Genomic DNA, 26062 nt, shown 5'->3' with positions numbered 1-26062 from the left:
ATATATAATTTATACTACGTCTCAATGCAATATGTTTAAAAACTGGCATTTAGTTTAAAAAAATTTTTTTAAAAAGTTCAGCATCATTTATAAATAGTTCGTTACAAACTTTAAAATAAATGTGGATAGTATTAACGGAACCTCCCTGAATATATGCAAAACAGTAACCTATTTCTTCTACCTTGGTACCTCCCTGAGTTAAATAGCTTGAAAATATAACCACTTTTTGTACGAAAAAAAAAGATACGCTCCGAAAAGCACGAGATGACTGACCCAGCCAGAAGAGATATTTATAGTTGGCACTAATAATAGAGGGCTTTTGGTAGTCATTATACACCACGTGAGATCAACTTAGTCACCATAACCCCAAACAGACTACACACATTTTTAATTACCTATTTTGGTATGCGGCAGGCGTGTCTTAAATTGTCAAGTTTGACGGTCATCTTCGGTCCGCTCAGTGTCGCTCTTGTTCTGAACTTGTGGTCTCAGTTGATTGTCAAATTCGCATTCAACCGGTCATACTTCGATCAGATATAAAATAGTTTAAAAAAACTCTCAAAGTGTTTAGATAAAATTTTTAGAACTTTTTCGATACTATTGTACTCCGAACTATCGACCAGGTAAAAAGATGTAGGAGCATTTGATGCTATTTTTAAATAAATGAAAACTGCTTGTCTTATAAGACGTAATGTTCGGGGTGTGTCATGTTCTGCGCACTTTGAGAGCTGTTGCATCCCCAGTTCTGCACTTATAGCACACCATGTATCCTAATTTATCAAAGAAATTGATTAATAGGCCCGGTAACAGTGGTTGAATTTCTTCTACGGTCACATTGTCCCGAAGCACTTCTTCCTGCTCGTAATTGTAGCACCGCAGTAAACACCCAATAAAAACACAGAAATCTGGTCATACTCACCCATTGTACTCGATATACCTTGAGGCGGGGTTAAAAAACCCCTTTCTTTCACGCTAATAAATTGCTTTCATTCAAAGAACATAAACACCTGATACAAGCATAGAAGACTGGCCACAGAGTACTTGGTTCGGGAATAGTTGAACCATATCCATTCTCGCTAATAACTTACCCTCCACGTCACACACTTATCCTTCGGTTAGAAATTCCACTTTAAATGAAACCGCGGCCGGAATGGATTCGGACGTTTCGACGTTTGAGGAGCCCCAACACTCTGGGAGATAGAGTCGCCTTCTCTATCTAGGGAGCGCGCGGGAGACCGGGCTGATGTATTTAGGCTTAGGTAGCATAAAACCCGCGCGCGGTATACGGTCTGATGCTCCGGCTACTTGGAATGGACAAGCGGGGAGCGAGGTTGTCTTGGCCCTACGGGGCTGAGCTGCCTCTACACCAATGCTGCGGCAGAAACACCATCCTGTCGTATGCGGAGGTGCGTCAGCTCTCATCTTGAGAATCAAAACGTCCGATAAGGCCGAATAGGCTAGGTGCGGACGCTAAGATCCTCAGAGTCCTTTTTAGGATGACCGAGTATGCGGAACCTCATGCCCCGTCAGGAGTCCGATCAGAATCCTGGTTCGGTTGCGGCTGCCTTCCAGTAATTCTTTTGTATGTTTTGCGGATGGTCCTTCTAAGAATCTCTTCGCCTTATACCTGTGGTATTGTTCCACCAGGTTTTGTACCCATTAAGGATCCATTGTAAGATGTATCCTCTTTTGTGGCAGGCTGTTAGGCCTCAGTAGGGTTCTGGGCTCAGAGATTCCATGTTGGCTCCCTTTTTGGCCACCTTTTCGTTGCCTCTATGCCCCGAATGTCCAGGTACCCATGCAGGGTCAGCCATTAGTGTCGCTGACTTCCGTCAGGGCCTCCATTACCAAACACTCTTTGCCTTCGTCTCGCATGAGGCTATCAGAGAAAATGGCTATCTTCCGGGAATGTATTCCCAGCCTTTTTATTTCTCTGGCACCTTGTTCTCTATGATTTCAGACTGGAAAACTGTAGCATACTTGCCTGGGTTTACCGTCAGTTCGATTTTTGAGTTCACCCGAAGACTCCAGCTCCCATGCCCTTGTCGGTTTTGAAGCCGTCAGTATATCAGTAGGAATTTGCCTTTAGGGGATAATCTATGGCACACAATATTCTTAAATCCATTGCTGCCTACAGAGAAAATGCCTTTATTACAATTTAAAAATATAATTGTTTCAGTCCATCTTTTAGCAAAACTTTACCAACTACTTTTGACGCTATTTTAAAAGCGTCTGTTGGTAAGTCGTAATTTTTTGGCAATTATAATCGGTTGATCAACTCGAAATCTGACCAAAAAGGACCAGACGATCTGTTCTCATAGGTTAACAAATGGCACAAACACAGGCAAATCATCATTGATGTTTTATGCGCCGACGTTTAGCCAAATGGTGCTTTTTTTCTCATTACGCTTGTAGTCTGGTAAAAGACTATTTCCCGTCTTTTTTTTAAAAAATCTTGCCTTTGTTCTTCGCCCTACGACCTATGACATTACAGTGGTTAGACACCTTTCTAAAATTAGAGTCGTTAGCGGTGAACGACGAGATTAATTTGGAGGGCGCACCTGTCGCCCCAGTGATTTTAAACATCGAATTCTTTTGTGACTAAAAATACATAAACCTGGAAAGAGAAATGCATTATGACTAAATCAGTATTTGATTCTAAGACGTTTAGCAAACCTCATAAATCCGTTTTTATGTAACGATCTGGATTTTAAAGTGATTAGTTCACTTATCGTGATGGATGAGGTAATCGTAATGGTTTTATTATAAAAAGGGTTTTAATTTTAGAAAATAACATTTTTATTAGTAAAGTTATAGTTGTAAACGTTTTTTTGACACTAAAACATAGTAATGTTCTTGACAAAGTTATTGTAAATTTCGATGTTGATTGCAGATGGAATAGGAAGTTAGATTTCCGAACCGGCGGCAAATTTTTTTTGCGGTTTTTGAAGAACGCAGCGAAAAACCTGTGTAAGTTTGAAAAGTGAGTATTGAAAGGATGAGATTAACTAACGCTTAACCCCAAACTAAACCCGATTAACCCTGAGTGTGTAAGCATGACGGATATCCTCCGAGTATAAAGGTAAAAATGGATTTGGAAATGTTTCAAACCGCCTGGACACAACTGCGACAAACTCAGCGTTCTTCGGTGTATTTCGACTTCTTGTATATCAATAGAAAGCCGAGCCTATTTCTAAACAGGGATTAATATTCGTCCGGTCACGAATCACTCCCCTGGGCCCGACTCCTGGAATGTACAAAGTTTGGAGTTGTTTAAAGCAGGCGTGAAATTGAAAACGGCCGGAAACCGGCGGGGATCTTCCTCTATTATTCTCTTTCTGTATAACCACAACGTGTTTATAACAAGGTGTATACAAAATTGTGAGATTTCTTCCTGTGGAGTGAAATTTTAGATATGAGTCCTTGGATGTTGCGGGAAGGGGCTGTGTAGTTATAAATTAAAACTACCACTAAATTAGTATCATTTGACATATCAAACGTAAATAAAGTAAACAAAAAAGCACTAAACAAAAACCGTGAAAGGGAATACGCATAGCCCACAAACATAATACAAATTACGAAACAACTTACTTTAAATTAGACGGACACATATACAAAAAGGCAGACTAAAATGGGTAATACTCGCAAAAGTATTTTTATAAAATTTTGAAGAGAAATCCTCCTCAGAGATTAATAATAATAATAAGCAATTAATCTTTATATAAGGTATTGGTTGAGATAAAAAAGTCAGTGTCACGAGCGGGATTCGAACCCACGACCTTAGTACGTCGTTGCGAATGAGAGAACCTGCGAGATAAGAATTTACCTCAAAAGGGGAAGTTAGTGTCCGATTAGATCGAAGTCACGATAGTTACAGCCGAAGGTCGTGGGTTCGAATCCTGCTTGTGACACTGACTTTTTTTATCTCAACCAAAACCTTAATTAATTGAAATTAAAGAGAATTAACGTTATCACCGTATTTTTGAACACTAATATTTCAGTAATAAAAGAGTAGGAGATTATAAATTAATTGAATAGCTCATTATATGTAAATGTGTTTTGAATTAATAAAATGATTACAGCAAAATGAAATTAAATTAAAATTATAGACAAAGCAATTAAATATTAATTGGACAACGTTTTATAAAAAACTAGATTTTTCTAACACGTCTTACGCAATAAATATTTGTAGAGTTATTCAAGGAAAACACAGCTTAACTAAGTAATGTCTGGAATGCTTCTCTAACTGTTTTTAATTTTTTTTTTTTTTTGGGGGGGTGTTGTCTTAAATTTAACTTCTTTACATATTCTTTCCAAATATAGCGCAAGTTGGTTGGTCTCCTGTTGTGCATAGAATTGGAGGTATTTAAGAATGAACTAGAAGAAGAGAATAAGGGATGTTTCCTCGGTTTGAAATTTATGAGTGGATTGGAATCCGAAAGGACTTAGCAGTCGGTATCCCAGGGATGTAACTTTATATATAATTCAATTAATTAAGGTTTTTAGTAGAGATAAAAAAGTCAGTGTCACGAGCGGGATTCGAACCTACGGCCTTCGGCTAGATACGCCGCTGCCCTACCACTTGAGCTATCGTAACCTCGATCCACTTGGACACTAACTTCCCATCTCAACCCCACCTTTTGAATTTTCCCTCCTTTTTGCCATTTTTCAAATGTCGTGTAATCAATTTGATTCTCGGCGACAAATGAAATAGCCACGGAAAGATTTAGTGAAGGATACTTCATTTTAAACTTATTAAATTCACTATTTTCGTTGTCCGCTTGACCAATTAATACCATACAATTAATTAAGGTTTTTAGTTGAGATAAAAAAGTCAGTGTCACGAGCGGGATTCGAACCTACGGCCTTCGGCTAGATACGCCGCTGCTCTGCCACTTGAGCTATCGTGACCTCAATCCACTCGGACACTAACTTCCCATCTCAACCCCACCTTTTGAATTTTCCCTCCTTTTTGCCATTTTTCAAATGTCGTGTAATCAGATTGGATTCTCGACGACAGATCGTGAGTTCGAATCCCGCTCGTGCCATTGACTTTTTTATCTCAACTAAAAACCTTAATTAATTGTAATATATTAATTGGTCAAGCAAACCGCGAAAACTAGTGAATTTATATATAATTGTCAGTACTCGGGTAGGCAATCCTCACTGATACTCATAAGAAATATAATTCCGATAATAATAGAAGACTTTTGAGGCACTAGTATGGAAAAGAAGCCGGTCAAAGATAATACTAAGCGGTCCCAAACTGCCAAAAAACCGACTGCTTTTCCGAAGCACCTTTTCCTCAGTTGTTCTTTTAAAATTAAAATTATATTTCTCACGATATTCCAGATACTGTTGGCAGTTGGTTACGACTTGTTCTTGACCTACCATAGTGAGGTCTTACCAAAGCCATGGACAGAAGTTTCATTTGAGCGATCTACATCCATATTCCTTGTCGTTCTAAGTCCATCACCTGCCAGATATCTCACAGAAATAATCTGCTATGAATTCTAGTTTCAATTCCATTTTTGTAAACCACAGATAAACTGGGAATATGAAAAAAAATTAGATAGTTTATTCCTGAGCAGTGGGTGAAGTCAAAATCGTGTAGACTGCAGTAGCAAATAAATGAGAAAGAGGATTGGATCATTCGTCAGTGGCCGCAACGGTTTAGGCGTTGACACGGCGCTCATCGCTGTAAGGTAAAGGACCCGGGTTCGAATCCAGCGGCCCTGCACTCGAACCCGACATACTTACAAATGGGCTTTTTTCACACCGGCACCATGAGGGTTGATATGACCTCTGCTGTTGCAAACCTACGTAAAAAAAAACAATATTCTTTGAACATTTTTTCAATTTTTTAAATGAAAACAAATTAACAATTTTGAAGAACGGAAGTAAAGTTGAGCACGAAAAAGAAGAACATCAAGATTTTCTCCTCATAAATAACTAATATCAGTCCATATTTATTTAGAATTCATAATTATTATGACTATTTATTTTAATTAATTATAATTTTGATCTAAGGTCTTGGATGAGACTAAATATATATGTACTAATTTCACTATTTCTTTTTATTTTAATTTCTGTAATATTCAATATGTATAAAAAAATTCATCTTTTACTTTTTCATCTTTTACATCTTTAAAAATAACAACATTTCGAGAATAATTTCAAAGTTAGTCTGTGATCGTTAACTACATAGCGGTTAATGATAACTTATGATTAATATCTATCTGAGAATGATAGTTGCAATAGAGTTCCAGAACTATGATTCGGACATTTTGAAAGAAGGATAGTCGCTCAGTGCGTTGCAGGCGAAAGTACAGCTAAGCCCGCCTTTACGGATTTTTCAGGTTTCGCTCGTTTCGAGCCCTAGTTCAAATAAAAGCCTATTTTTGTAAATAGCCCATTGGCTCTCTGTGATTTAGTGAAGAGGCACTTTTATAGAATGGCCTCCTGGTCAGTGTTCCTTCAAGTACCCCCTTTCCAAACCTAACTTACATAATGCCGAGTTATCATTCCATTCTGCTTCACCGATGCCGCAATTAGTCGTCTCCTTAATCAAAGTTGCTTATAAACACAGGTGATTTACTTGAGAGCGGGCCTCATCCCGACTGGGAGAAATACGGCGGGATAAACAATTTTTCCACTCGAGTTTGTTTTTCCTTTCACATTTGAAATTCTTCGGTATACTCCGTATGCTCTTTTTTCTTTTTATTGATTTTTACACCTATAAAACAATTACAATGATAAAAATGCCCTAAGAACAAAATTGTCGTGAAAAACATGTGAGAATTCATCCGGTGGTGAACCTCCTTTAGAAGAATTTTTTTTTAAATTTCTTCGCACTACTGGGCACATATACATGGATATATACATATACATATACATCACGTGGCTATCGGCGTCTAAGTCGACGGGGATTATCTGGTATGGTAGTGGCATTGGGATGTGTAGAAAGATATTGATGGAATGTTTTGTAATTTTAAGGTAGATGTAGATGTAGACGTAATATACTGTGCCCTTTAAAAGCTATTGTATCCCCCGTCCTCTGCCTAAAGCACATCGGTGAGTCGTAGTTCATCAAGGAACGTGATTGGCCCGGTTTCAGTGGTTGAAGCTCTTCTATGGTCACATTGTACATCCCAAAACATTTCCACCTGCGGGCAAGTGTTCCACAAACAGCGCAGTTTGTTAGTAAATGTGTTGGTGTCTCCCCTGCCACTTTGCAGAATCTGCACGTGCCTTCTTGGATTATTCCAATCTTCTTTAAGTGTCCATTTGGCTTGCTGTGTCCTGTTAAGAATCCTGTTAGGATTCCCAGTTTGTTCCTGCTTCCTTTGAGACGTTCTGTAATTTCTTTTCTTCTGAAATTTGTTAAGAGATTCTTGTATTGCCTGTGGCCAATAAGTGAACTCCATTTTTCCTTCATTTTCTTTTTGTCCGTCAGAGATAGTCATTAATAGTGTGGGTTCCTATCCCACAGAAGGGTTCAGGTCCTGTCAGTGGTGTGGAAGGGTGTCCGCTTTCTCGTTGCCTTCTACTCCCATGTGTCCTGGGACCCAGCAGATGCTGACTTTGTTCTGCGTACCTAATAAGTTTAATTTGGTTTTGCAGTTCAGCACCATGTTTGAACTAATGATATTTGAGCTTAGTGCTTTGATGGCTGCTTGGCTAATTTTAAGGTAATAAGAAAAATACGTAAAAAAACGTGCCAACGAGCCTTTTACATGCAAAAAAGACAATAAAATTTTGTTCTATTTTTTCATTTTTCATGAAAAATACGTGTCAACGGGACTTTTACATCCAAAAAAGACAATAAAATTTTTTCGATTTTTTTTTCGTTTTTCATGAAAAATACGTAAAAAACGTGCCTACGAGCTTTTTACATCCAAAAAAGACAATAAATTTTTTTTCGATTTTTTTGGGGTTTCATGCGTTTTTCAAGAAAAATACGTAAAAAAACGTGCCTACGAGCCTTTTACATAAAAACCAAAACACAATACATTTATTTTTTATTTTTTTGGGTGCCTACGAGCTTTTTACATCCAAAAAAGACTAACTTTTTTTTCGATTTTTTTAGGGTTTCATGCGTTTTTCAAGAAAAATACGTAAAAAAACGTGCCTACGAGCCTTTTACATAAAAACCAAAAAACAATACATTTATTTTTTATTTTTTTGGGTTTTTGTTTTTCATGAAAAATACGTAAGAAAACGTGCCTACGGGCGTTTTACATCCAAAGAAGAATAAAATTTTTGTCGATTTTTTGGGGGTTTCATGCCTTTTTCTAGAAAAATACGTAAAAAACGTGCCTACGAGCGAGCCTACATCCAAAAAGAGGCAATAAAATTTTGTTCGATTTTTTTGCGTTTTTCATGAAAAATACGAAAAAACGTGCGTACGAGCCTTTTACATCCAAAAAAGACAATACATTTTTTTCGATTGTTTGGTGTGTTTTTTGCGTTTTTCATGAAAAATAAGTAAGAAAACGTGCCTACGAGCCTTTTACATCCAAAGAAGAATAAAATTTTTGTCGATTTTTTGGGGGTTTCATGCATTTTTCAAGAAAAATACGTAAAAAGAAGTGCCTATGAGCCTTTTACATAAAAAACAATACATTTATTTTTTATTTTTTGGGTTTTTTTGTCTTTTTCATGAAAAATACGAAAAAAACGTGCCTACGAGCGAGGCTACATCCAAAAAAAGACAATAAATTTTTTTCGATTTTTTTTGCGTTTTTCGAAAAAAATACGTAAAAAACGTGCCTACGAGCCGTTTACATCCAAAAAAGGCAATACATTTTTTTTTCGTTTTTCACGAAAAATACGTAAAAAAACATGCCTACGAGCCATTTACATCCAAAAAAGGCAATACAAATTTTGTTCAATTTTTTGCGTTTTTTATGAAAAATACGTAAAAAACGTGCCTATGACCCTTTTACATCCAAAAAAGAAACACTACCTACCAGGTAGTGGGCAGGATTCCATATGATAAAATGCTCGGCTTATATTTTTTAAAACTATTATTATTTTCAAAAATGGTAACGGCAACGTTGATTGTTAACGAGTGCACTGTATACGAAAGAATAACAGTTCATGTTTATTTCGACGATTTCTAATTGCGACAAAATTTGCAAAAAAGACACATTCCCCTTACAAATCCACTCATTCTTGCGAATCGGGTTGAAATCGGCAGAATTTAGGATTCATTGTGCATTCCGAACGCTCCTGAAGACATCCAGGTTCGTCTTTACAACGGTTGGCAAAGGTGTCAACTAAAAACTTGATAAATGTTCTTAAAACTCGATTAGTTTTAAAAGTGATTATTTGTTTTTGTAAATGTTTCTCGTCTTGTTCAAATTGACAAGATAATATTGACATAGGCGTCGTCTTGGAACTGCCTCAAGAGGCGTGTCAGGTTAGCGTTTCTTTTGGCAACGTCGTTCACGATCACCGGGACACTTCCGTTTCTCCCGAAGTATTCCCGGATATTATTAACAAAATTAGGATAAGCCAATGTATCTAATCCGTTTTGTGATTTATAACGGTGAAGATCTCGGGGTCGATCCGGGATTGGCACGGCGTCAAGACTTCGGACCAATTAGTGCAATCCGAAAAGTGATCGCTTACGCTCGACCTCGCTTTTTCACCCTAAGATTTGACGTGTATCAGACGAGATCGAATCGGCCGAAACGGCGGCGTCGAAATAAAATCGAGAAGGTGAGGTGAGGAAAATATGGGAGAATGTTTGTTCAATTCCCGGGGGAACGCTTTCAAGCCATCACCATAATTCCGGAGTGCTACGTCTCCGAATATTTACGGAGAACTCCTTTCAATACAAATTTTGCTTTCTGTCTAAACACGAAATGGACGTAAATAATATTGTGTCGGCAACCTGTACGTTTTACCCATAACGGTAACTGAAGTCCTTTGCTCTTTGGTCCTCGCTGATGATCTGAGAGTCGATGAACAATACAGGCTTAAAACCCAGCGAGAGGATGACGTAAAGTCATTTGTAGTTTTTTCTATCCAACTTGTATTTTCAATCATATTGTACTTGAATAATATAAAAAATCCCAGCCGATAGAAAATTTGCTCTTTTCCACATTTTTTGAATCGTTCATTGGATTAAGTACGGCCAAAAGTAATTAATCTATCTTCTTTTTCTATGTCGTCTTTTGACCTTTTTGTTCATCTTTTCGGCATCATTTCCAATAACAGTACTGCATTCAAATTCAGTATATACAAACAAGATATATGGTGAATAAAAATTAATATGTTTAAAAAATTATTTTTAAATGTAAGCTTTCTATCTAGGTATAACTCCTGACCAAAGGCTCAAACGGAGAAAATACATAGGCAGCATTCTGTATAAAGTCAAGGCTTTACTAAGTACCGGCCAGAGATTATGCTAGTAACTGGGGTAAAGCACAAAGTCCACAGACTAGCGTGTCTCAATAGAAAATGAGCAATGCACCCTTACATATTTATGTACAAAAGGTGTTTTGAAAGTGCCAACAAAATCTTGCGACAAAAGGGTATAAACCTGTCCACGATCTAAGGAGGAGCTACCACAAAATTCTAGAAAGTATTAAACTAAATGAGATAGTTATTAAAGTAATGACAAATTGATATATGTCATTTCCGTGTGGACATAGACAATAGAGATTTTGGAAGAAAGGTGACCCAGAATTTCAGGAAAATGGTGCAGATGAAACAGCGAGTAAGTTAGGGATAAAAGGGCCGAACTAGGTCCATTACGTCTCTGTGCTCAGGAGTTAATAAAGAAAAATATAAAAGGTGCACAAATTTACCTATTCCAAGACCAGGCTAAGTATACTTTCAACTCCAAATTTGTTTGGGAGTGCTTAAATTACCAAATGATCTTAGGAAAACAGACAAAAAGATTACCTTAAAATGGGTTCCCGGGCATGAAGGCATATAAGGAAAAGAACAGGCTGACCAACTAGCGAAAAAAGAGGCAGCCCTCTCACCTGTGGGACGAACCATAACTAGGTGCACTGGAGTTTGTATGTTGGAACAGGGAAAATGGCTTGAGAAAGAAAAACTCTTACGCTGAAAGGCAAGAGATTTATAAATCTCTTGAAAAAGAAGGCGAAGGAACACCTATTTCTCAGCGGGCAGGATTAGAAAAAAAATTAGGTCTGTATATCTGCCACTGCCCTAACTGTGATCTAAAGAAGATGGGCATGAGGTTCCCGCATACTCGGTCATCCTAAAAAGTACTCTGAGGAGCTTTAACGTCCGCACTTAGCCTATTCGGCCTTATCGGACGTTTTGATTCTCAAGATGAGAGCTGACGCACCTCCGCATACGACAGGATGGTGTTACTGCCGCAGCATTGGTGTAGAGGCAGCTCAGCCCCGAAGGGCCAAGACAACCTCGCTCCCCGCTTGTCTATTCCAAGTGGCCGGGGCTATATTGAGCATCAGACCGTATGCCGCGCGCAAAGGGCCTAAGCCTAAATACATCAGCCTGGTCTCCCGCGCACTCCCTAGACAGAGAAGGCCACTCTATCTCGCAGAGTATTAGGGCTTCCCCAGTGTAGAAACTACCGGATCCGCTCCGGCCGCGGTTTTGTTTAAAATGGAATTGCTAACCACCCCCTAAAGGAGACCGCTTACCGCTACAATCGAGTTCAGCCTACACCTACGTGCAAAGCATTCGAGTAGGAGCAACCGATTCACTACCCGTTCCCATCCGCCACTACTCACGCATTCGAGGGACTTTCCAGTACAATCATCTCGTACTCAACGCCTATATGCTGCCGTCTGATCCGCCGTATCCCGAGAGGCCGGGTGTATAACGGTGGTCATACGCAAGTCTAAAGAAGATGGGCAGCGGAGAGACAGAAACTCCTGTCAGGAGGAACCAGAGACATCGGCACATTTGTAAATGTTAAGCATTAATTCGATTACCGTAAAGCCACTTTGTAATGGGAATTCTCAAAACAAAAGGGGTGCGCATAGAGGCACCAAGGAAATTGTTTGGACTTAGAGAAAAAAGTGTCATGGCTTTAATTTATAGGCGTTCCATAATAGATCCGTTTAGGTCGCAACGTAGGAAAGGTTTTTTTATAATTATAATCAACGTCTATCCGTTTCTGATAATTTGGCCTACCTATCCTCGCTTTTTTGGTCGGTGGAACTCATTTCGTAAGTAGCGGGTTTGTGGTTTAATTTTACCCTGATACAAACTAGATTTTTACGTTTCAATCGTATGAATGACAAAAACGGCTAGATATTCAGGCCAAAATAACCGGAAACGATTAAACTTCAAAAAATTATCTTTTTTAGCATATTTATATGCTCAATATACGAAGACAATATACAACATATGGGGAGGTTGGGATACCTATACCCCACCGTTTTACGAGGGTGATGTAGATGAAAAAATCGACTCACTGCTGGTGGTCATTTCGTTCCAAACTTTGCACCCTCGTAAAATGGTAAGGGTGCAATTCTTCCCGACGGAAGAAATCCCAACATCTCCATTGTGAAACTGGTCTGTGTATAACCCACGTGTACTGGCTTCGGGATAACGATTAACACAATGTAAAATTTCCTCATCTACATCAATTCACTGATTGTCTTCTTTCGTTCTTCGTGTGAAAGAATCAGTTTCCCTCAGCATCTGATGAAGTCGTTGGAAGGTGCGATCTGCTGGAACGTCTCAATGTGGAAAACGATCTTGGTATTCTGCCCTTGCAGCAGTAGCTTTACCGTTGCAGTAACCGTAAATGAAATGCATATCAGCAAGATGTGCATTAGGAAAAAAGGACATAATTTAAATCACCAACATGAACAAGTTGTCAGATGATAACACAAAGCAACTGATTGAATTGAACGTGCCCCCCCTTCATCGACACGTTTTTTCGACAAAATGCAAAAGTTTTGGGTCTTCCAGAAGCGCAATCCAAAAAAGGTTGGTATACCGCTGGAAGCTAATTGAATGGAAAACTTTTGAGGGAATTTGCAAAGACTTAGGTACAATAAATTGCTTATAAACTTCAGAATTCCTGACCGTAGACAAATCTGGTTTGTGCCATCTGAAAGAATGTAAAATTTGATGTGAGGAAACCTATTTACATTGCATAATCGATGAACAAATTCTGCACGAAAAATTCAGAAAAAAAAGGTTGAAATCTGGAATTTTTTGAAAATGTTGGATTAGTAACTGTTAACGACTAAAAACTGCAGGAGCTTTGCAAATTGCCTGAAAATTTCCCTATTCCATTAGCTTCCAGCGGTATACCAAACTTTTTCGACTGCGCTTCTAGAAGGGCCAAAAATTTTGAATTTTGTTGAAAAAACTTGTGTAGATGAAGGGGGGCACGCTCAATTTTCCAGGAAATCAGTTGAGTTTCGTGTAATTCTTTATAGTTCGATTCAATCAGTTTGCTTTATGTTAACAAAATGCAAAATTTTTATGCCTTCCAGAAGCGCAATCGAAAAAAGTTGGCTATACCGCTGGAAGCAAATGGAATGTCGAACATTTAAAGGAATTTGCAAAGCTCCATGAGGTTTTAGTTATTAACAGTTACCATTCCAAGATTTGAGATTGGAAGTTGGTGTCCGAGTGGATCTCTGGTAAAGAAGTAATTTCAGGTTTTGGGTAGTGAAGGAACCAGTTTCCCTCAGCCTCTGATGAAGTCTTTGGAAAATGCGATCTGCTGGGACGTCTCGATGTGGAAATCGAGCTTGGTATTCTCTCCTTGCAGCAGTAGCATTACCGTTGCAGTGACCGTAAATGAAATGCATATCAGCAAGACGTGCATTAGGAAAACAAAGACATAATTTACATCACCAACCTGAGGTCATTGTCAGCTGATAACATAAAGCAAACTGATTGAATTGAACAATAAAGAACTGACACGAAACTCAAGAGCCAGACGAATTTTCTGGAAAAATTGTGCGTGCCCCCGTCATCGACACCAGTTTTTTTTTTCCAACAAAATGCAAAAATTTGTCGCCTTCAAGAAGCTCAATTTCAAAAGGTGGGTATGCCGCTGGAAACTAATTGAACGGAGAACTTTTGAGGTAATTTGCAAATCTCCAGGAGTTTGTAGTTATTAACAGTTACCAATCTAACATTTTCAAAAAATTCCAAATTTCAACATTTTTTTTTCTGAATTTTTCGTGCAGAATTTTTTCATCAATTCTGCAATGTAAATAGATTTCCTTACAGCAAATTTAACGTTCATTCAGGTGGCACAAACCAGATTTTTATACAGTCAATAACTCTTAAGTTTATAAGCAATGTAGTGTACCTAAGTCGAAAAATTAAAAAAAAAAAAAAAACTGAAATCACTTGTTTACCGTTGAGATTTGGGAAGGGGTTTATAGGAAGTGTTTTTGCATATTGTGGGTAAAAACACTTGCTGAAATTTTCGACACTTATCGCCAGTCACCCTGTATAATTTTTGTCCAAATATACCAGATTTGTTGCAGTAAAAACATTAACATTTGAAATTATATCCCGACGTAGGGACGCTATATTTAGAGATAATATAAAAAAATAACACTTGGCAAGAAATTTTAAAACCGCTCTACATATTTTTTTAGTGCTGCTGTTACTCTGTTTTTACAACTTAGCCCCATTCTTGCGATCCTTCTAATATCAAAAGAAACCGAAAATAGAGATTCCATAGCTATTATTCCACCAAAGAAAAACAGAAACGGTCGTAAATTCTAGAGTGAGACGCTCGAATAATAATTGAGTAATAATCCATCAAAGTAAAGTGTTGGAACGGTGGAAGAGAGCTGTTGGAGGTGTGTTTACGCAGACAATAGGAATTCTTGGAGGTAGTCGTTGTTAGTAAACTTACCGATAGGGAACCTTTCCAGAAATACTGGCCTAATTCTTATCAAGGGGGCCGAACGACGTACACCGAAAACTTCATCTGTTGGAATTGGAAAAAAAAATTAAATTATGTAAATGAAACAAATGGGGAAAATCTCCATCAAATAAATCTGTTTTGACTGCAACGAAACAACTGTAACGTCAATAGCTCAAAATTTCCATGCATAGATTATATATATAATTTATTTTACAAACTGATTATATGAAATTGATATTTAAAAATGTTCTAGTGAATACCTCCTTTAAACTGTTGATTGTGGTGATTGTTAATCTATTTTTGTCGTGGCACACTTTTAACGATTTCAAATTTTGGCGGGACACAAAGAAAAGATAAGATTAAAAGTAATTATGCGGAAATCGTCAGATGCGGTCTGGTGTGACGTAGGTTTCAGAAAAACATTTTCTTTATCGTGCAAACGTTTCGATCTTTATTGAGATCATCTTCAGAGCCTGGGATTTACAAACATTGTAACATTTAATCAAAATATTTCTACTCACTTCGATTGAATATAAAAAATATTTTTTTTGCATTGAATAAATTCACTTTTTTCCACATCCTACATGTATTTGTGAAATTTGAACAATGTTTGTAAATCCCATGCCCTGAAGATGATCTCGATAACGATCGAAACGTTGGCACGATAAAGAAAATGTTTTTCCAAAACCTACCTCACGCCAGACCGCATCTCACGATTTCCAAATAATCATCGACTAACGGTCACTAATCACCACACGTAAGTTTAAAAGTTGTTTACTTACCTATAATACACTGTGTAAAATAGTTTATTATAATAATTTTGAATGTAAAATAAAATAATATGTACTACAAAAACAACAGTACATTTATTAAGGGATTAATTACAAGTTAATAATAAGTTACAATTAATTAAGGTTTTTAGTTGAGATAAAAAAGTCAGTGCCACGAGCGGGATTCGAACCCACGACCTTCGGCTAGATACGCCGCTAACCTACCACTTGAGCTATTGAGAGTGAATTTAATAAGAATACTTTTAATGAGAAATTTGACCTTAATGTTTTTTGAAAATTTCATTTATACTTGGTCGTAAAAATAACAATGCTACTCTCACATCATCTTCTATTTTTAACAGACTCAATCTTTTTTCGTTTTTTTGTCGGTTATACTAAAAATTCGATTTTACACAAATAAGATGTAGAAAATTGTAATAAAATTTTTAAAGGTTTTTTTTGCTATCATGGGATAATCACATTTAATGTTAATCCAAAATGAATTAATTGATTCTTCAGAATATTTTAAAATTAAATTTCGATTATTAGAAAGTGAAATTAACTAATTTTCAACTTCCTCTTCGTTCAAAGTTAATTCCGAACCCAAAAATTTTTTTCTATCTAAATTTGGGAAATAATAATTCTCTCCTCTAATGTTGTCAAACGGTCAATAACAATTTTATGAATAGTTTTATTAAAATCTTTTGTGACTGACTCAAACATTTTCAAATTGCCTTCCTGAGCTTTATTCTTCCATAAAGTTATTTGTTTTCGGAATCCCACCAGCTTATATGTTGAGTTTAATATATTTTCTTTCCGCCCTTGCATACTTGAATTTATGTTATTAAAAAAAAAATGTCTGATAAATGAGCTAGTTTAGCACACCATATTATATAAATTATATAGTATAAATTCACTTTTTTCCAAATCCTACATGTATTTGTTAAATTTAAACAATGTTTGTAAATTCCAGGCCCTGAAGATGATCTCAATAAAGATCGAAACGTTGGCACGATAAAGAAAATGTTTTTCTGAAACCTACATCACACCAGACCGCATCTCACGATTTCCGAATAATCATAAATTATATTATTTAATAATTTTAACATATTCATACATATAAGTAATTTTCTTTAATTTAAACTTTACTCGTAATAAAAAAAGCATTATATTTTTTACTATATACATTTCTAAAATTTGGAGGGCACACTTTAAGAATTTCGCGGCACACAAAAGTGCCGCGGCACAGTGCTTGAGGGTCACTGGTTTACGGCGTCAACGTTTCTGTAGTTTTACTTATTAAATCCATTATATTTAGTGGTCTAGTGACAAATTACTTAATATTTTTGTGTTAGGTTTTGGTTGAAATGAAAATGTCAGTGCCACGAGCGGGATTCGAACCCACGACCTTCGGCTCAACACGCCGCGGCTCCAACCATTTGAGCTATCGTGACTTCGATCCTCTCGGACACCAACTATCCATCTCAACCTATATTCCTTATTTCGAATCCCGCTCGTGGGACTGACTTTTCTCATTTCAACCAAAACCTTACATAAAAATATTAACCAATTGAAAGAAGTAATTTGGTCAATAGACCACTGAATATAATGGGTTTCTGTAGTAGTTAAAACGTAAATCGTGGCAGGGATCGAGGCATTCGTCAAACGCCACAAAAATGGACATTTGTGACATTGGGCTGTACCCGTACCCGAAATTCGGTTTTAATATTCCCATCAGAAATCTGATTAGCATTTGTTGATCTGGCCAAATGGCTTCCGGCACGCGGTCGGCTGTTTACCATTGCCGGGCTTTAAATATAGGACCCGATCCGCCGTACAACTGGGTCAAGGACTGGATTAATCTGAAGAAAAGAAGCGAAGAATGCTTGCGTTGTCCCAAAGCGTGAATATTACCGTTTTGAAGTGGAATTTTCAATGCATTGCAATTAATATTAACTACAACTGGGATTTATCCTGAAGTCACTGCTTAGTTGTACACTTGCTTTACCACATGCGAATAGTCGGTTGAACACAAATAAACCAATTTTCTACTTCTTTCGTAATGTTGAAAAACCTGTTCGACAGCAGTAAGCCAAAATGGATGTGCTAAAAGTAAGCTGATCTATAAATTCCTAGTTCCTTTTTTACGCCATGGTTGAAGAATGGAAATAGATTAAACCGAGAGATGCTTGGATATAAAAAGTTTAAAAAAACGCAGCTTAAAAATTACACAGTATACATATTGTTTTAATTAAAATTCAAAATTTTCAATTTTTTCCCTTAACCCATTTGTCTCATTGTATTACTGGCACTACTTAGCATCAAGGGTGCCTATAGCATCAACTTAAGTATCTTTTGTACTTGGAAATTTTTACCGATTATATATCTTCTTTTTCTGTACTACGTATCAATCTAATAAATCTGGTGAAAAAAATATGCACCCTCACGATTCTCCTCGGTATGCCTTATTATTCAACATTTTTATTTTTATTTTTTTTACACTATATTCTGAACCAGTCGTTAAAAACAGGTATTTTCCCCAATGCTTGGAAAAGCACTTTTGTCATTCCTCTACATAAAGCTGGCGATAGATCTAATGTTTTCAATTACAGACCAATATCTATTCAATCCATGTTCTCCAAGATATTTGATTCTATTNTTAAACAGGATTTATCTCAAGGGTGCCTACAGCATCAACTTGAGCTTCTTTTGTACTTGGAAATTTTTACCGATTATATATCTTCTTTTTCTGTACTACGTATCAATCTAATAAATCTGGTGAAAAAATATGCACACTTTTCACTCGCGATTGTTGCTGGAGTTCTCCTCGGTGTGCCTTAATTATTCAGCATACACATCAGATATTCCGAACATCCCGAGTATTCATGCAAAAAATAGACCATCAAGACCAAAAGCATAAAAATTACTTTTACTTATGTCATGGTATTCAGTCTCCCATTATCTTCCATGTTATTTAACTACTCCAAAAAAGCTGACTATCTGGTGGTAATATCGATTACGACTACAGACATCTGCACTAACGGTCAAAATTAACTTTACTCCAGACAATTTTCCAACTTTTTAAACAGGATTTATCTCAAGGGTGCCTACAGCATCAACTTGAGCTTCTTTTGTACTTGGAAATTTTTACCGATTATATATCTTCTTTTTCTGTACTACGTATCAATCTAATAAATCTGGTGAAAAAATATGCACACTTTTCACTCGCGATTGTTGCTGGAGTTCTCCTCGGTGTGCCTTAATTATTCAGCATACACATCAGATATTCCGAACATCCCGACTATCTATTCATGCAAAAAATAAACTTTCACCAAGACCAAAAGCATAAAAATTACTTTTACTTATGTCATGGTATTCAGTCTCCCATTATCTTCCATGTTATTTAACTACTCCAAAAAAGCTGACTATCTGGTGGTAATATCGAATACGTCTTCAGACTTCTTCACGAAGGGTCCAAATTCGCTTTACTCGACACAACTTTACAACTTTTTCTTAAAAATCAAGTGATGATCTCGTAAGCTCTGGGGTTCAGCCAAAATTTCTAATTTAAAAAGAATACAATCTGTCAAATCCAAATTTCCCCAAATTACTTTACTCGAGGATTCGGTCATCTCGTATGTTTCATTTATAACCAAATAAAAATACTCCACATTTCATAAATCTTTCAAATTACTAACTCCATAATTGAAAGAATATCTCGACAACCCCTGGATAAGTTTGATGTGTCGGTAAGAAAAGTTTTTTGGGCAATGTCATCAGTTGGACGTTCCATATGTCAAGGGATGTAACATCTTCTTTTGGAAACTTGGGGGTTTACAGAGATCCCTCCATTGTTACAAGATCATTATAAGATAATTTACATGTTTTGTAGGAATTTTAGTTAAAACATGAACTAAAAGCAGAACGAATTCGAACAAAACTTTCTTGTTCGCTTTGCGTTTTACATTATGCGACAACGACTAGCTTAACTTTACTCGACACAACTTTACAACTTTTTCTTAAAAATCATGAGATGATCTCGTAATTTCTGGGGTTCAGCCAAAATTTCTAATTTAAAAAGAATACAATCTGTCCAATCCAAATTTCCCCAAATTACTTTACTCGAGGATTCGGTCATCTCGTACGTTTCATTTACAACCAAATAAAAATACTCCACATTTCATAAATCTTTCAAATTACTAACTCCATAATTGAAAGAATATCTCGACAACCCCCGGAGAAGTTTGATGTGTCGGTAAGAAAAGTTTTTTGGGCAATGTCATCAGTTGGACGTTCCATATGTCAAGGGAAGTAACATCTCCTTCTTTTGGGAACTTGGGGGTTCACAGAGATCCCTCCATTGTTACAAGATCATTGTAAGATAATTTACATGTTTTGTAGGAATTTTAGTTAAAACATAAACTAAAAGAAGAACGAATTCGAACAAAACTTTCTTGTTCCCTTGGAGTTTTATATTATGCGACAACGACTAGCTTAACTTTACTCGACACAACTTTACAACTTTTTCTTAAAAATCATGAGATGATCTCGTAAGCTCTGGGGTTCAGCCAAAATTTCTAATTTAAAAAGAATACAATCTGTCCAATCCAAAGTTCCCAAAATTACTTTAGTTAATGTTGGACCGTCTATGAATCTTAACAAAGAAATTTAGGTGATTTCTTGTTAAACATTTCGTCTGTGGGTGCAAGGATTACGTTAAAAACACGTTGTTACTCAACCAGTCTCTAGTTGCGTCGATAAAAATTTGGAAGGAGTGACAGCAGTCCTGGCATCGGCACCTGAAGGTTTCGACGTCAGACAAAAGGGACCGGTTATATAACGAGACCGTATTTAAGAGAAAGATTGGAAAACACTCGACGAGATCGATTAGTCTAGCACGTTCGAATGTAGAAATCAAGGAAGTGAAAGATGGTTTACATCTCGGCCCGCTATTTATACGTGAATGGAGTAGAGATTGAGCTGGTTTGAGGCGATGGCCCGTGAAATTCCCCTCCGCGGCGCACTGGGCTGTACGCCAAAAACGGTTAATTACCAGCACCTCGCGAGTACTATCCTGATGGATTGAGAACCGGCGAAACGCGGACCAGCCCGGTCTATAAATTCGCAATTGACTGCATCACCGAGCAAAACTCTAAACTGTCTAAACATGAACAGCAAGAAATGGATAAAATTGAACCCGAACAAAGCGTTCGTCCGTGCATCTTGACGGATTGACTGATGCCAGTTTCTAACATCGGACTTAGAAATTTTCTAATTCTGTACCCTCGAACGGCAGGAGCTTGACAAGAAATGCGATGCCAGTCAAAGAGGCTTTTGTAAACAAGCCAAACTGCGCGATCAGTCATGGAGCTTGTTTGTTTCTTACTAAAAAGCATCAGTTTTACATTAAATCTACTATTAATAGACGACCTCTATTTTCCAACGTCAATAGAGCAATTGTTTCCTGAGCTAGAAATGATGAGATTGCTCCGATATCAAAATGCAATTTTGGACAGTCGTGAAAATCGCTGGCTCCATCGATGAGTATGCAAGTTCATATTCAACTATTTCTGAACTAAAAAAATATGCTTCCTGCTGCAAGCTACTTAAATGCGGATTATTTGACTATTATATGATTTATGATTTTGATTCATTCCTCTACATTTTGAAGACAAAACCATTTTAACCACCAACTTTTTGATAGTGCGATTGATGTGTCAGCGAATAAACCTATTCTGTACTAGGTGATGATCAGACTGATGCTCTCGGGGTCCCACATGCAGTATTGGTATCTGAGAACTACTGTACATTGAGAACCTGGGAACATAAGTCTTTGGGTTGCTGTAACATTTCCAATAGATTAAGGCTTTGTTTGTGATAAAAAAGTCACTGTCACGAGCGGGATTCGAACCCACGACCTTCGGCTAAACACGCTGCCGCTCTACCACTTGAGCTATCGTGACTTCGAACCACTCGGACACTAACTTCCCATCTCAACCCCTACTTTTAAGATGGGAAGTTTGTGTCCGAGATTGAAGTCACGATAGCTCAAGTGATAGAGCAGCAGCGTATTGAGCCGAAGGTCGTGGGTTCGAATCCCGCTCGTCACACTGACTTTTTTCTCAACCAAAACCCTAATTATTTGAAAAGAATTTATTTGGTCAATCGGACCACGAAACCTAATAGATTTGCAGTAGGTTTTCACATTCTGATTATTTTGTTTATAATTTCTTTTCCATTTGTTCTGTTCCAGTGGTGTTGGTGGGGGCGCGGAACCTGAGATTTGCGTGATCGACGTCCACCCGTCCCCGACTCTTATCTAAGGAGTTTCGGAGAGAGAAAAAAAAGACGTTCTGACACCCCCGGGGGGGGGCAGGAAAAACGCCACTTTTCCACTTTTCTACATGGAAGAAAGGACGAAATTTGATGAAGTGTTCATCGATACGCAACTGTGCGAATGATAGCATTTTTAAAATGTGACTATATGATCAAGTTGATTGGAGACTGTCGAAACATGTGCAATCCATAAAAAAAAAGAATTAAGTTCAAATTTGTACTAAAAATATAAGAAAATAAGCATTTAATTTTTTATACTTCGTGCAATATGCAAAGGGAAAAGATGTATAGAAAAGAATGTTTACCTGGCATAATTTAAATCATCATTTGATCTGCCACAAAAAAAAATCCTATTTTATACTCTTTTACTGTGTTAATTTTGTGTGTGTATATATGACAAATTTTACCGACAAAAACGTTAAAAATCAATGAACATTCATTTGAGTAAAACTACGACGTTTTTCTAATTATTATCGATATTAGTGCAATTTTTATAATTTAAAATGATTTAAACTAAATTTTTGCTGAAGTTTTGTAAATAATAAACTTTTTTTTTAAAGAAGTGATGATATTACGGCGGCAGAAATAGTGTGTATGTGTGCGTGCGTTCTCGCTTGTACTTTTGGAATTTATGAACGTCGTCGAATACAAACAATATAACGTTTGTTATGCTTTATAGACCAAATTTGTACAGGTTTAAGTAACTGGTAGTATTTATCTAGTAATCTAAGTCTTAATATGTCAATAAAATTTCTTTTTTACTTTTTGGTTTTCTTTTCTATGAATGACTAGTATAGAATTGCTATTTCAAACAGCAACTTACCAGACCATTAATTTGGCTTTCGAACCCATCATTCACTACTCATCAGCTACACAGAGTTACAGATTTCATAACTTCATGTCTCGAGCGACTGTAGTCGTTTCTAGATGTTTCTCAGGCCTTCGACAAACTATGGTATGAGGGATTATACAAATTAAAATTATTTTTACCCCAGGCCTATTATCTGATGACACAGTCATACCTTAAACAGAGATTTTGCAGGAAACCAGGGAACGGAGACTTCTGTGGTGAAAGAAGTGCTTGCTGGTGTGCCGCAAGGGTCAAACTCGCTCCACTGTTGTTCTCATTTTACTTCTGATATGCCCACAAATGAGAACCACATAGGTCATCGCCATATTAACAAATCTCTTTTCTACTCAAGCTTCTTTTGTGTTACCAACCACATATCAACAATTCAAAAATGGAGCAATCTTGGGAAAATTAAGTTTAACCCCTAAAAGTCACAACGTATCACGTTCATACTCCATTTTGAAACTTGTCCTAGCATATACTTATAAAATGAATGTATTTCTCAATCCGACAAAGTTAGCTATTTAGGACTTACATTTCATAGAAGACTAACTTAGAATACACACACACAAACACACACACACACACACACACGATTAAAAAAATAGACACTCAACAAACGATTTGAATTGTTTTATTACCTACTCAACCGGCATCAAAATTACTATTAAAATCATAACTTTCGACATACACATGCCTACTGAAATCTATTTGGATCTGCCAAGTATTCCAATATTCAAAGATGACAAAGTTTCAATTCAAAATTTTAAGAACAATTGTTTTTGTCCTTTTTTGCGTAAACAATAACAGGAGAGGGAGTGATCGGTTTTTCCACGATCGCGTACAAAACCACGTTTTTTGCAAAAAAATGGCGAATAACTCCAAAAGGAGCGTCGGTGGCCGCAACGGTTTAGGCGTTGACACGGCGCTCATTACTGTAAGATAAAGGTTCCGGGTTCAAATCCAGCGGCCCTGAATCCAACATACTTACAAAAATACGGTTTTTTTTCAAAAACACCGTCAATTTTGGAGTGTTCTAAAATTGATACTCGTTCTTCTCAGAAAAACATCTAATTACGGAAAAAAATTTAAAATTTGGGGTTTGCAATTGAAACAAAAAGGTGAGGCCAGCGTTGACGATACTTGATACGTTTAATATTGGGTTGTCCGGAAAATAATGCAGGATTTTGGTATTAAACAAAAAAAAAGAAACTAGTTACTTTAAAGCAATGTTCTTTAATGTCAATTTTTTCCACGTTTGCCAATTTTCGTCTCCNCATACAAATGAGTAATCCTGTAAACGTAAACAGAATATTTTATATAGATTTTTTTTAATGAAAACTTAAAATCCTGCATTATTTTCCGGACAACCCAATAATTGAGTCTTTGTTTAAAAATGTAAAAAAAGTAAATTGCCAAGGAAAATGAAAAAAAGATGGATAGATAAAATTTGTTCGGCATACTTTCTACCAGTCTGGAAATGTCTCTTTGATGAAGGTTAGGCCATTCTTCACGAAGAGTCCTTTCAAGATCGTGGAGGGTATCAGGAAGTGATGGACGTGCTCATTATTCGTCTTTTAAGGTTATCCCATAAATGTTCGATGGGGTTAAAGTCTGGAGAAAGGGCTGGCCAGGCTAAGACCCTGATGCTTCGCTGGTTTGTACGTTTGTACTATGCGAGCAACATATGGACGGGTATTATAGAGTAGGATTGTAGCTGATTTCATCAAGGATAGGCAACGCATGACGTCCCAAAATTTCATCCACTTGGCGAGTGGCCGTCAAAGACCCTCCACGAACAACAACCCACTCTGGGCGACTCTCCATTGAAATCCCCGCCCACACCATCACTGAGCTACGTTAAAAAGGTTTCTCCATACTCTTTCACGCCATCTGGAGGTCGTAGAGCAAATCTACACTCATCTGTTTACAGCAGAGGAATCGTCCAAAAACCAATGACTGTGTTCTCGAGCAAATGTGAGCAGTGCAACTCTGTACGTTCTGGTCAATTCTGGTCCTTTTACGGGGCGAAAAGCCATCAGTCCAAACTGATTTAATCTTCTTCGAGCAGTGCGTTCAGAAATTTGGACACCTCGAACTTCCTGGAGCTGTTGAATCGCTTGAAAAACACTAAGGTGTCGTTTTTCTCAGAGTCCAAAAACAGTCATCCTGCAGTTCTGTTAGGGAGTCCAGAACCGAGCCTTCTATGGTAGGACCCAGTTGCTAGAAAACGTTTAGCAGTTTCGTATGGAACTCCGATGACAATAGCCACAACCTGATGGAACGTCCATCATCGATAAGTGCCACACCACGCGCTGTTCCTCTAGTCCTCAGCACTAAGTGGTATTTTTAAGTTTAAAAATTAAAATTAAGAAAACAAAGATGACAACTGAACAGTTTATTGCCCACTTAACTAAACAACTAAAACCAAACTGTTTGGCCTTAATCAACCTCTCAGTTCGGCTAATAGCCTGGTAAGAAAAATATTCTATCCCAGAATAACAAAGAGGCTTAAGAGAGGTTGTGTAAATAATTTCATTCTACAGACATTAGACAATATACATTATCAAAAAGAAAAGGGTTTTATATATTTGCATTTTTGTGGACGTCCTTAAAGCGTGTACTTACCTCGCTAACAGCTACCCGTGGCCACTTCATAAGCCACCGAGAATCGAACCCTGATTAAACGACATGAAAATATGGCAAAAAGAGGGGAAAAGTTCAAAGGTTGTAGGTTGATATAAGAAGTCACGATAGCTCAAGTGATATTGAGCGGCGGTCGTGGGTTCGAATCCCGCTCGTGAAACTTACTTTTTCATCTCAATCAAGACCTTACATTAAAAGTATAATTAATTGAGTTAAAAGTATGTATTATTTTTATTATAATTAACTTGTCTTAATATGTTTATACTTCTTTATACTTATCTGTATATTCACTATGTACAAATTAAAACACTAAAAACTAAAAATAAAAATAGGTTTTATTATTTTTTTATATTGTATCTTATACATTTGTACAAGACTGTGAAACATCGTGGTGGGTCTTACAATTTGGCAGATGGACCTGTAGCTCGGTCGTATTCGATTAGAGATATACGGGCGCAACAGAGAAATAAAAAACAAATCACAAACATGTTTACTCAATAAAAGCACTACATAACATAAAAAGAGAACAAACTGAAGAATAACCAAATAGAATAAACATCGAAAACCCAGATCCGTTTCATCAAAGACGCAGCC

At 37.1% G+C, this 26062-nt stretch overlaps 1 protein-coding gene and 1 non-coding gene across 5 annotated transcripts in view; one reads left to right on the top strand and one right to left on the bottom strand.

Annotated features, from left to right (window-relative positions):
• LOC106667652 (innexin shaking-B) overlaps window positions 1-22733 on the top strand; it is an 82220-nt gene extending 59487 nt beyond the window's left edge. For 2 of the 4 annotated variants that reach the window (XR_001340608.2, XR_001340610.2), the window contains exons 5-6: window positions 2894-2983; window positions 21890-22733. The gene's annotated coding sequence lies outside the window, so the exon portion shown is untranslated. The remainder of the gene's footprint in view (window positions 1-2893; window positions 2984-21889) is intronic. The other 2 variants (XR_001340609.2, XM_014395731.2) reach the window with 2 other exon arrangements.
• On the bottom strand, window positions 21527-21599 carry Trnan-guu. The gene has a single exon. It is a non-coding gene; the product is annotated as a tRNA-Asn (tRNA).
• Window positions 22734-26062: the final 3329 nt, after the last annotated feature.

The sequence above is a fragment of the Cimex lectularius genome, unplaced genomic scaffold (genome assembly GCF_000648675.2).
Source record: "Cimex lectularius strain Harlan isolate CLEC.00 unplaced genomic scaffold, Clec_2.1 scaffold426, whole genome shotgun sequence".
Classification (NCBI taxonomy): Eukaryota; Metazoa; Arthropoda; class Insecta; order Hemiptera; family Cimicidae; genus Cimex; species Cimex lectularius.
This window is presented reverse-complemented; position numbering and strand designations above follow the sequence as displayed.